This window comes from Entelurus aequoreus, linkage group LG27 (assembly GCF_033978785.1).
Source record: "Entelurus aequoreus isolate RoL-2023_Sb linkage group LG27, RoL_Eaeq_v1.1, whole genome shotgun sequence".
Classification (NCBI taxonomy): Eukaryota; Metazoa; Chordata; class Actinopteri; order Syngnathiformes; family Syngnathidae; genus Entelurus; species Entelurus aequoreus.
In genome coordinates, this window is record NC_084757.1 from 31,952,467 (window position 1) to 31,963,126 (window position 10,660).

General features: G+C 42.6%; 1 protein-coding gene across 1 annotated transcript in view; it reads left to right on the forward strand.

Annotated features, from left to right (window-relative positions):
• Positions 1–797: 797 nt before the first annotated feature.
• LOC133644395 (cyclic nucleotide-gated channel cone photoreceptor subunit alpha-like) overlaps positions 798–10,660 on the forward strand; it is an 85,476-nt gene continuing 75,613 nt past the window's right edge. The window contains exon 1 of the mRNA XM_062038823.1: positions 798–859. The gene's annotated coding sequence lies outside the window, so the exon portion shown is untranslated. The remainder of the gene's footprint in view (positions 860–10,660) is intronic.

Here is a 10,660-nt window from a genome sequence, read left to right on the forward strand (position 1 = left end):
ACCTGGTTGTCCAAATTAGGCATAATAATGTGTTAATCCCACGACTGTATATATCGGTATCGGTTGATATCGGTATCGGTAATTAAGAGTTGGACAATATCGGAATATCGGATATCGGCAAAAAAGCCATTATCGGACATCCCTAGTTAAGACCTTTGTTGGATCGGAATCTGGGTTTAACGTGGTTTGTGGAGCTCCCCCTGGTGTTGTGGTTATGGCGGTCATTTACGTTATGGAAGTAGTTTGACATGTACTTCGGTATCAGGGAGGTGTAGCGGATTTTATAGACTAGGCTCAGTGCAAGTTGTTTTACTCTGTCCTCCACCCTGAGCCAGCCCACTTTGGGTAGGAGTGAGGTGTGATCTGGGGTGGAGGTCTAGAAGTAACCTGACTAGCTTGTTCTGGGATGTTTGGAGTCTAGATGTCTCATACCAAAGACTATAAAAATGGGACCCATTGCCTCCCTGCTTGACACTCAGCATCAAGGGTTGGAATTGGGGGTTAAATCGCCAAAATTATTCCCAGGCGCAGCCAACGCTGCTGCTTACTGCTCCCCTCACTTCCCAGGGGGTGATCAAGGGTGTATGGGTCAAATGCAGAGAATAATTTCGCCACACCTTGTGTGGAGTTAAAAACTCAAGAAGTGTCAGTAATCCATGCCCTACATGGTCAGAATCATTGATAACTACAATTCCCAGAATGCCAAGGTAAAATGGCCGCCAAAATGACTGATTGAAGGCACCTGAAAAGGAAAGAGGTTCAGTCAGACTCATTCACCAAACAAGCTACATGCAAGGAAGAACAGCAAGCAGCCACAACCGCAAGATCAACTCTACAAGTTTCTCCAAACACACCAATGGTCGGTGAATATGCTTCATTTGATGACGGTCGAAATGTTTAGTTTGATATGCTTAACTTGGACCTGCAAGCTTTGATTGATTGATTGATTGATTGAGACTTTTATTAGTAGGTTGTAGTGATGGGTTGATGAGGCCTCGTGAAGCGTTTCGACACATTGCAAAACTGTATTGATACTTTGTCGATACTGTGTCACTAAATACTGACATCTGCTGGACATTAAAAATCCCTACAGGCAACCTATGGACCGACTCAACTGACACTGATATTATGACCTAGTATATACAATAATATAAACCAAGTCATTGTATTTCATTTAGGATTATTTCATATCTTCATTTAAATAAAAATATATTTTTATCTTTTTTAGATACAGTCAAATAATGTGGACATGTATCATGACTAGGATGGTAGAAGGTGGAGATTGAACCCCAGCAACCGATTGCTGGCACAGCCACGCTACCAACTTCGCCACGCCGTCATTCCTGTACCTTCTCTAGTAACAGTAGTGATGGGTCCTGCAACACAGATGCATAGGCGCATGCGTCGAGCTCATAGAGCGAAACCCTGTGTCGGTGCGCGTACCGCTTTTAGAAAGTCACGTGACCGATCATGAGCTGCTTTGGTCACGTGACCGATACGCGAACTGTATCGCACTGACGCCTCCTCTGTGCCCTGTGAGCAACATTCCCTCTAAGGTGCGCGCCTGCGCAATTGCGCAGTGCTCAAGCGTCCTCCGCGCACACCGTGCGCCGCACAGCCAATATATGCCGCGCACCAAATCAAACCCATCTGAATTCTAAACAAAATAAAGACATTTATTCTGTGTAATTCTGCAATGCAACTCTGAGTGACAGTGACAACAAGCGGCCCTAACGGTGTTCGTCAACAACACGCATTGCGCCGCTTCCTAATAAACACAGTTTGACGCGTAGGCGTCAGTGCGATACAGTTCATGAGCGGTCACGTGACCAGAACAGCTCATGAGCGGTCACGTGACCAAAACAGCTCGTGTTCGGTCACGTGACTTTCTAAAAGCGATACGCGCACCGACACAGGGTATCGCTCTATGAGCTCGACGCATGCGCCGATGCATCGGTGTTGCCGGACCCATCAATAGTAGGTTGCACAGTGAAGTACATATTCCGTACAATTGACCACTAAATGGTAACACCCGAATAAGTTTTTCAACTTGTTTAAGTCGGGGTCCACTTAAATTGATTCATGATACAGATATATACTATCAGATTTATACTATCATCATAATACAGTCATCACACAAGATAATCACATTGAATTATTTACATTATTTACAATCAGGGGTGTGGAGGGTGGGGGGGGGGGGGATATGGACATCAAGTAGTGGACATAGAGAGAGAGAGAGAGAGAGAGAGATCAGAAGGCATAAGAAAAAGTATCTGCATTTGATTGTTTACATTTGATTATTAACAATCCGGGGAGGGTGTTAGTTTAGGGTTTTAGCTGCCTGGAGGTGAACTTTTATTGCGGTTTTGAAGGAGGATAGAGATGCCCTTTCTTTTATACCTGTTGGGAGCGCATTCCACATTGATGTGGCATAGAAGGAGAATGAGTTAAGACCTTTGTTAGTTCGGAATCTGGGTTTAACGTGGTTAGTGGAGCTCCCCCTGGTGTTGTGGTTATGGCGGTCATTTACGTTAAGGAAGTAGTTTGACATGTACTTCGGTATCAGGGAGGTGTAGCGGATTTTATAGACTAGGCTTGTTGCTAGCTTGTTAATTTGCTTACTGAACTATCTTAATTTGTTTGTTTGAACTGCTGGCTTCAAGTTGAATTACTGCATTACACTTTGAGCATTGATTGCATAATGTGTTTGACCACTTTAAAGCACACGTGAAAGTTTAAAGCTTAAGTTAAAATGGCAAATGGTTAAAGTTAAAAGGTTTAAAGTCAAAGCTTATGGTTTATTGTTTTAAAGTTAAAAGTACAAAAGATTAATGCAAAGTTAAAGGATAAATTAATGTTTAACTCTTGCTAAAAGTTAAAACATTGTATAGAAAGTTTAAAACATTATTCAGAGGTTTAAAAGCATTTGTAAAACATTGTTTGAAAATACCTGTGTAATTTAGATTAAAGGCCTACTGAAATATTTTTATTTATTTAAACGGGGATAGCAGCTCCATTCTATGTGTCATACTTGATCATTTCGCGATATTGCCATATTTTTGCTGAAAGGATTTAGTAGAGAACATCGACGAAAAAGTTTGCAACTTTTGTTCGCTGATAAAAAAAGCCTTGCCTGTACCGGAAGTAGCGTGACGACACAGGTTGAAAGGCTCCTCACATTTCCCCATTGTTTACACCAGCAGCGAGAGCGATTCGGACCGATAAAGCGACGATTACCCCATTAATTTGAGCCAGGATTAAAGATTCGTGGATGAGGAATGTGAGAGTGAAGGACTAGAGTGCAGTGCAGGACTTATCTTTTTTCGCTCTGACCGTAACTTAGGTAAAAGGGCTCATTGGATTCCACACTTTCTCACGGATTTGTATTTTAAACCACCTCGGATACTATATCCTCTTGAAAATGAGAGTCGAGAACGCGAAATGGACATTCACAGTGACTTTTATCTCCACGACAATACATCGGTGAAGCACTTTAGCTACGGAGCTAACGTGATAGCATCGTGCTTAAATGCAGATAGAAACAAAATAAATAAGCCCCTGACTGGAAGGATAGACAGAAGATCAACAATACTACTATCAGGAGACACCGAACCAAACACTGGACCTGTAACTACACGGTTAATGCTGCCCAGCCTGTCGAAGCCTAGCAATGCTGTTGCTAACGACGCCACTGAAGCTAACTTAGCTACGGGACCTCGTCAGAGCTATGCTAAAAACATTAGCTCTCCACCTACGCCAGCCCTCATCTGCTCATCAACACCCGTGCTCACCTGCGTTCCAGCGATCGACGGCGCAACGGAGGACTTCACCACGATCATCGGTGCGGTCGGCGGCTAGCGTCGGATAGCGCGTCTGCTACCCAACTCAAAGTCCTCCTGGTTGTGTTGCTGCAGCCGGCCGCTAATACACCGATCCCACCTACAGCTTTATTCTTTGCAGTCTTCATTGTTCATTAAACAAATTGCAAAAGATTCACCAACACAGATGTCCAGATGTCTGTTTTCACCACATAATTCCACAGTATTCTGGACATCTGTGTTGGTGAATCTTTTGCAATTTGTTCAATGAACAATGGAGACTGCAAAGAAGAAAGCTGTAGGTGGGATCAGTGTATTAGTGGCTGGCTGCAGCAACACAACCAGGAGGACTTTGAGTTGGATAGCAGAGGCGCTATCATCATCATCATCATCATTTCTTTTTATTCCTTTCATGAAAATGCATATATACAAGCCATGTACAGTTGACACTTTCATTGTTTTTTTGTTTCTTATACATTTCCATGATCAGAAAGGAGCAGATGGAAGAATTCTATTCTTATATTTATCTGCCCCCTTTTTAACACAAATTATTTAAATGACTTTATCACTGTTCCCTCCACCAACACCCAAACATACTTTTAATTTTTCGGTTAAGCATTTTCAAAATGACAAGTTCCAATCAAAAAGCAGTTTGATATAATTCCAGTTGTCTCTTTTTGTAACTCTTTTTAAATTCAAAGATATTCTTGCAACTTTTTAAGTCTTTGTCCAGAGAATTCCATGCTTTCACACCAGCAACAGCTATCCGACGCTAGCCGCCGACCGCACCGATGATCGGGTGAAGTTCTCCGTCGCGCCGTCGATCTCTGGAACGCAGGTGAGCACGGGTGTTGATGAGCAGATGAGGGCTGGCGCAGGTGGAGAGCTAATGTTTTTAGCATAGCTCTGTCGAGGTCCCGTAGCTAAGTTAGCTTCAATGGTGTCGTTAGCAACAGCATTGCTAGGCTTCGACAGGCTGGACAGCATTAACCGTGCGGTTACAGGTCCAGAGTTTGGTTCGGTGTCTCCTGATAGTAGTATTGTTGATCTTCTGTCTATCCTTTCAGTCAGGGGCATGTTTCTTCTGTTTCTATCCGCAGCTAAGCACGATGCTATCACGTTAGCTCCGAAGCTAAAGTGCTTCGCCAATGTATTGTCGTGGAGGTAAAAGTCACTGTGAATGTCCATTTCGCGTTCTCTACTCTCATTTTCAAGAGGATATAGTATCCGAGGTGGTTTTAAATACAAATCCGTGATCCACAATAGAAAAAGGAGAAAGTGTGGAATCCAATGAGCCCTTGTACCTAAGTTACGGTCAGAGCGAAAAAAGATACACCCTGGCGTCCTGCACTGCACTCTAATCCTTCACTGTCACTTTCCTCATCCACAAAACTTTCATCCTCGCTCAAATTAATGGGGTAATCGTCGCTTTCTCGGTCCGAATCGCTCTCGCTGCTGGTGTAAACAATGTGCAGATGTGAGGTGCTCTTCAACCTGTGACGTCACGCTACTTCCGGTACAGGCAAGGCTTTTTTATCAGCGACCAAAAGTTGCGAACTTCATCGTCGATGTTCTCTACTAAATCCTTTCAGCAAAAATATGGAAATATCGCGAAATGATCAAGTATGACACATAGAGTGGATCTGCTATCCCCGTTTAAATAAGAACATTTCATTTCAGTAGGCCTTTAATACCTAGTGTGTGTGTGTGACAATCATGGAGACTTAAGATAAGTATGCGTTTATTAAGTATCTGTGTTCGTGTGGATGTGGCTTTAATGTTGGTTATGGTCTGCTGAGGACCTCTGCATCAATGATGATTTTGAGTAAGCTTGTGTGAGTTCATACAGCCTATAGATCAGGGGTGTCAAACGTAAGGCCCGAGGGCCGGATCAGGCCCGCGAACAGATTTTATCCGGCCTGCGGGATGAGTTTGCTAAGTATAAAAATGAGCCAAAACTTGAATGAAAGAAACTGCTATTCTAAATGTGTCCTCTAGATGTCGCAATAGCAATTCTTTGTAGATGATGCTACATATGTAAAAAAAAAATATATATATATATCACGTTAGTACATCAGTCCGAGGAAAATGAGCAAACTACATAAATATCATCCTGTAATTTGATTTTTATTTTTATTTTTTTATCTTGATAGATTGAAAATTAACACCAATGAGTTGACTGATTAACATTATCACATAATTTATTCAGAAAGTATAAATAACGACAAATAAAGGTAGAATTTTTTTGTGGGTGGAGTCTTTGCAGAAAATCATGTTTTTTTTCATTTTTTGCCTCTGAGTCATTTGATTTTGAATATCTATGGCAGAAATACAAAACCTCCCATATGAGGAAAAAACATCACTGACATCTGACATCACATGGCCAAAGATAAGACCTTCTGGAGGAAAGTTCTGTGGTCAGATGAAACAAAAATGTAGCTGTTTGGAGGAGAAAAGGTGAGGCCTTTAATACCAGGAACACCATTCCTACCGTCAAGCATGGTGGTGGTAGTATTATGCTCTGGGCCTGTTTTGCTGCCAATGGAACTGGTGCTTTACAGAGAGTAAATGGGACAATGGAAAAAGGAGGATTGTCAGGTTCAAACACTGATGACCTATATTAAACAAGACAAGAAGCAAAGAATTAAACAGACATAATTCAATTTGGCTCAATTTGAGGAGAGTTGCCTGGACACTGTACCCTTGCACAGTGTCAGGTTCAAACACTGTGACATCTATTAAACAAGACAAAAAGGCAAGGAATCAAACAGAGACAGAATAAAATTTGGACTCAATGGAGGAGATACCATGTTGACGCTGTACCCTCTACAGCGTCACCCATGCTCTGAAGAAAAAGCTTTTCGTCTCCTCTTTTATTTGAATATTCAATGTTCACGCACAAACGCATGTCACAGCAGGAATAGGAAGTATGTAAAACAGTCATTGTTTTCGGTCACATTGAAGACAAAAAAGGAGGATGTCTCGGGCCTGGGCTCATCCTGGGTCCAGCTGGGGCAAGTCCCCGAGGACAATGGATAACACCTCCCGTCTCCTTCCATCGCACACCGCGGTCCAAAGAGTGTTCCTCTAAAATACTTCAAAGAGCGTTCGTAAAACACTTCAAAGAGACTCCCTCCTGGAAGTTTGAAGTTCCTGCCATCTGTCCGACTTGAATTCACAGTGAAGTTTTACGAGCTTTCTTCCTCTTGGTAGGCCTCGAAGACAACCTTTATCTTCTTATCAGGAACCTAATGTAATACAACATTTCTTTTGTGATAGCTTACAAACAATTATTCCAACACACAGTGTCTCAGCACGCTCTGGTGAAAGATTGTACGCCTCCTCCTTTTATTTGGACTTTCTCTGACCACATGGCAACAGCTGCTTCTAAGGGACGAGGGTCGTAAACAGTTCACAGAAAAGGTCGTAAACAGTTCACAGAAAAGATCGTGAAACAGTTCAAAGAAGCGGTGCCTGGGGGGAGTCTGGTCCTGCTTCCTCTTCGCTTTTGTAGTTCTTGGGTCAGACAATATCTTTCTGTTGATTACAATACATGAAAGAAAACAGAACACCTTCATGTTGCTTCCCATCCTACACAGTGGAGTTTTACAAGCATTCTTCTTGGTAGGTTCAAAGACATGTTTTTGCTTCTCGCTGGGAACTCATTGAAACACAAAGTTTTTGTGATAACTTAGATAAAATTATTCTAACAAGGATTACCTCCAAATTCTTCAGGACCACCTAAAATCATCAGGCCGGAGGTTGGGTCTTGGGCGCAGTTGGGTGTTCCGACAGGACAATGACCCCAAACACACGTCAAAAGTGGTAAAGGAATGGCTAAATCAGGCTAGAATTAAGGGTTTAGAATGGCCTTCCCAAAGTCCTGACTTTGGACAACTGTGGACAATGCTGAAGAAACAAGTCCATGTTAAAAAACCAACACATTTAGCTGAACTGCACCAATTTTGTCAAGAGGAGTAGTCAAAAATTCAAGCAGAAGCTTGTGGATGGCTACCAAAAGTGCCTTATTGCAGTGAAACTTGCCAAGGGACATGTAAGCAAATATTAAAGGCCTACTGAAAGCCACTACTAGCGACCACGCAGTCTGATAGTTTATATATCAATGATGAAATCTTAACATTGCAACACATGCCAATACGGCCGGGTTAGATTAGTAAAGTGCAATTTTAAATTTCCCACAAAATATCCGGCTGAAAACGTCTCGGTATGATGACGTTTGCGCGTGACGTCACGGATTGTAGCGGACATTTTGGGACACCACTGTGGCCAGCTATTAAGTCGTCTTTTTTCATCGCAAAATTCCACAGTGTTCTGGACATCTGTGTTGGTGAATCTTTTGCAATTTGTTTAATGAACAATGGAGACAGCAAAGAAGAAAGCTGTAGGTGGGAAGCGGTGTATTAGCGGCCGGCTGCAGCAACACAAACACGTAGAGAACTGGGACAACAGAGACTCTTACCAGGAGGACTTTGAGTTGGATACGCGCTACCGTGAGTACGCAGCCGCGGCTTCCAAACATTTGATCGCTTGCCCGTACGTGCGTGCCGCCATGTGCATGTCACGTACGTGACTTTGGGGAAATATATGTGCTGTATGAACTTTACGGAGGTGAACGGTACTTTGGGCTGTGGGATTGAGTGTGTTGTACGGGTGTTTGATTTGTATTGGCGGGTTATATGGACGGGAGGGGGGAGGTGTTTGTTATGCGGATTAATTTGTGGCATATTAAATATAAGCCTGGTTGTGTTGTGGCTAATAGAGTATATATATGTCTTGTGTTTATTTACTGTTTTAGTCATTCCCAGCTGAATATCAGGTCCCACCCGCCTCTCACAGCATCTTCCCTATCTGAATTGCTTCCACTGCCCTCTAATCCTTCACTCTCACTTTCCTCATCCACGAATCTTTCATCCTCGCTCAAATTTGGGGGTAATCGTCGCTTTCTCGGTCCGAATCGCTCTCGCTGCTGGTGGCCATGATTGTAAACAATGTGCCGATGTGAGGCGCTCCACAACCTGTGACGTCACGCTACTTCCGGTACAGGCAAGGCTTTTTTATCAGCTACCAAAAGTTGCGAACTTTATCGTCGATGTTCTCTACTAAATCCTTTCAGCAAAAATATGCCAATATCGCGAAATGATCAAGTATGACACATAGAATGGACCTGCTATCCCCATTTAAATAAGAAAATCTCATTTCAGTATCTTATCAGGACTTTGTTATGAAATTTTTGCTGAAATGATTTAGTAGAGAACGACGATAAAGATCGTAACTTTTGGTATCTGACAAAAAAAAGGCTTGCCCCTACCGGAAGTAGCGTGACGTAGTCAGTTGAACATTCCCGCAAAGTTCCCTATTGTTTACAATGATGGCGGCCAGATGTGAGAGCGATTCGGACCGAGAAAGCGACGATTTCCCCATTAATTTGAGCGAGGATGAAAGATTTGTGGATGAGTAAAGTGCAAGTGAAGGACTAGTGGGGAGTTGAAGCTATTCAGATAGGGAAGATGCTGTGAGAGCCGGGGGTGACCTGATATTCAGCTGGGAATGACTACAACAGTAAATAAACACAAGACATATATATACTCTATTAGCCACAACACAACCAGGCTTATATTTAATATGCCACAAATTAATCCCGCATAAAAACACCTAGGTGTTTGTTATGCTAGCTCCTAGCTCCTAGCTACTAGCTCCCGTCCATATAACCCGCCAATACAATTCAAACACCTGCACAACACACACAATCACTCAGCCCAATGGACCGTTCACCTAACCCAAGGTTCATAAAGCTTATATATTTAACCAAAGTTACGTACGTGACACGCACGTACAGGTAAGCGATCAAATGTTTGGAAGCGCAGCTGCGTACTCACGGTACCCCGTCTGCGTCTGTGTATCCAAATCAAAGTAATCCTGGTAAGAGTCTGTGTTGTCCCAGTTCTCTACAGGCGTCTGTGTATCGAAGTCAAAGTCCTCCTGGTAAGAGTCTCTGTTGTCCGAGTTCTTCGATCTTGACTGCATCTTTCGGGAATGTAAACAATGAAACACCGGCTGTGTTGTGTTGCTGACTTCCCTCGCAAAATACTCCGCTTTGCACCGACAACTTTCTTCTTTGCTTGCTCAGCTTCTTTCTCCATAATGCAATGAACAAATTGCAACAGATTCACCAACACAGATGTCCAGAATACTGTGAATAATGACATGAAAACAGAGCTATTTTGTATTGTATTCAATGGGGGAGCCATACCTCTGTTTCACTGGCTACGTCACGCGCATACGTCATCATCCAAAGGAGTTTTCAACCGGAAGTTTAGCGGGAAATTTAAAATGTCACTTTATAAGTTAACCCGGCCGTATTGGCATGTGTTGCAATGTTAAGATTTCATCATTGATATATAAACTATCAGACTGCGTGGTCGCTAGTAGTGGCTTTCTAGGCCTTTAACAATGCTGTATGTATACTTTTGACCCAGCAGAATTGGTCACATTTTCAGTAAAACAATTTATAAACAACCAAACTTCATGAATTTTTTTTTTTGTGACCAACAAGTATGTGCACCATCACTCTATCACAAAAAAATAAGAGTTGTGGAAATGATTGGAAACTCAAGACAGCCATGACACGATGTGCTTTACAAGTGTATGTAAACTTTTGATCACGACTGTATTTGTAGGAAGTTGATGGGCCTCAGAGAGAGATGACACAGAGTAGACACTGAGAGGTGAGACCTGGGGCCGTACTTATCAAGCTTCTTAGAGTGCCATTTTACACTTAAGTCCTGAGAATTTGCGAAATTTAGTCCTACTCTCAAACT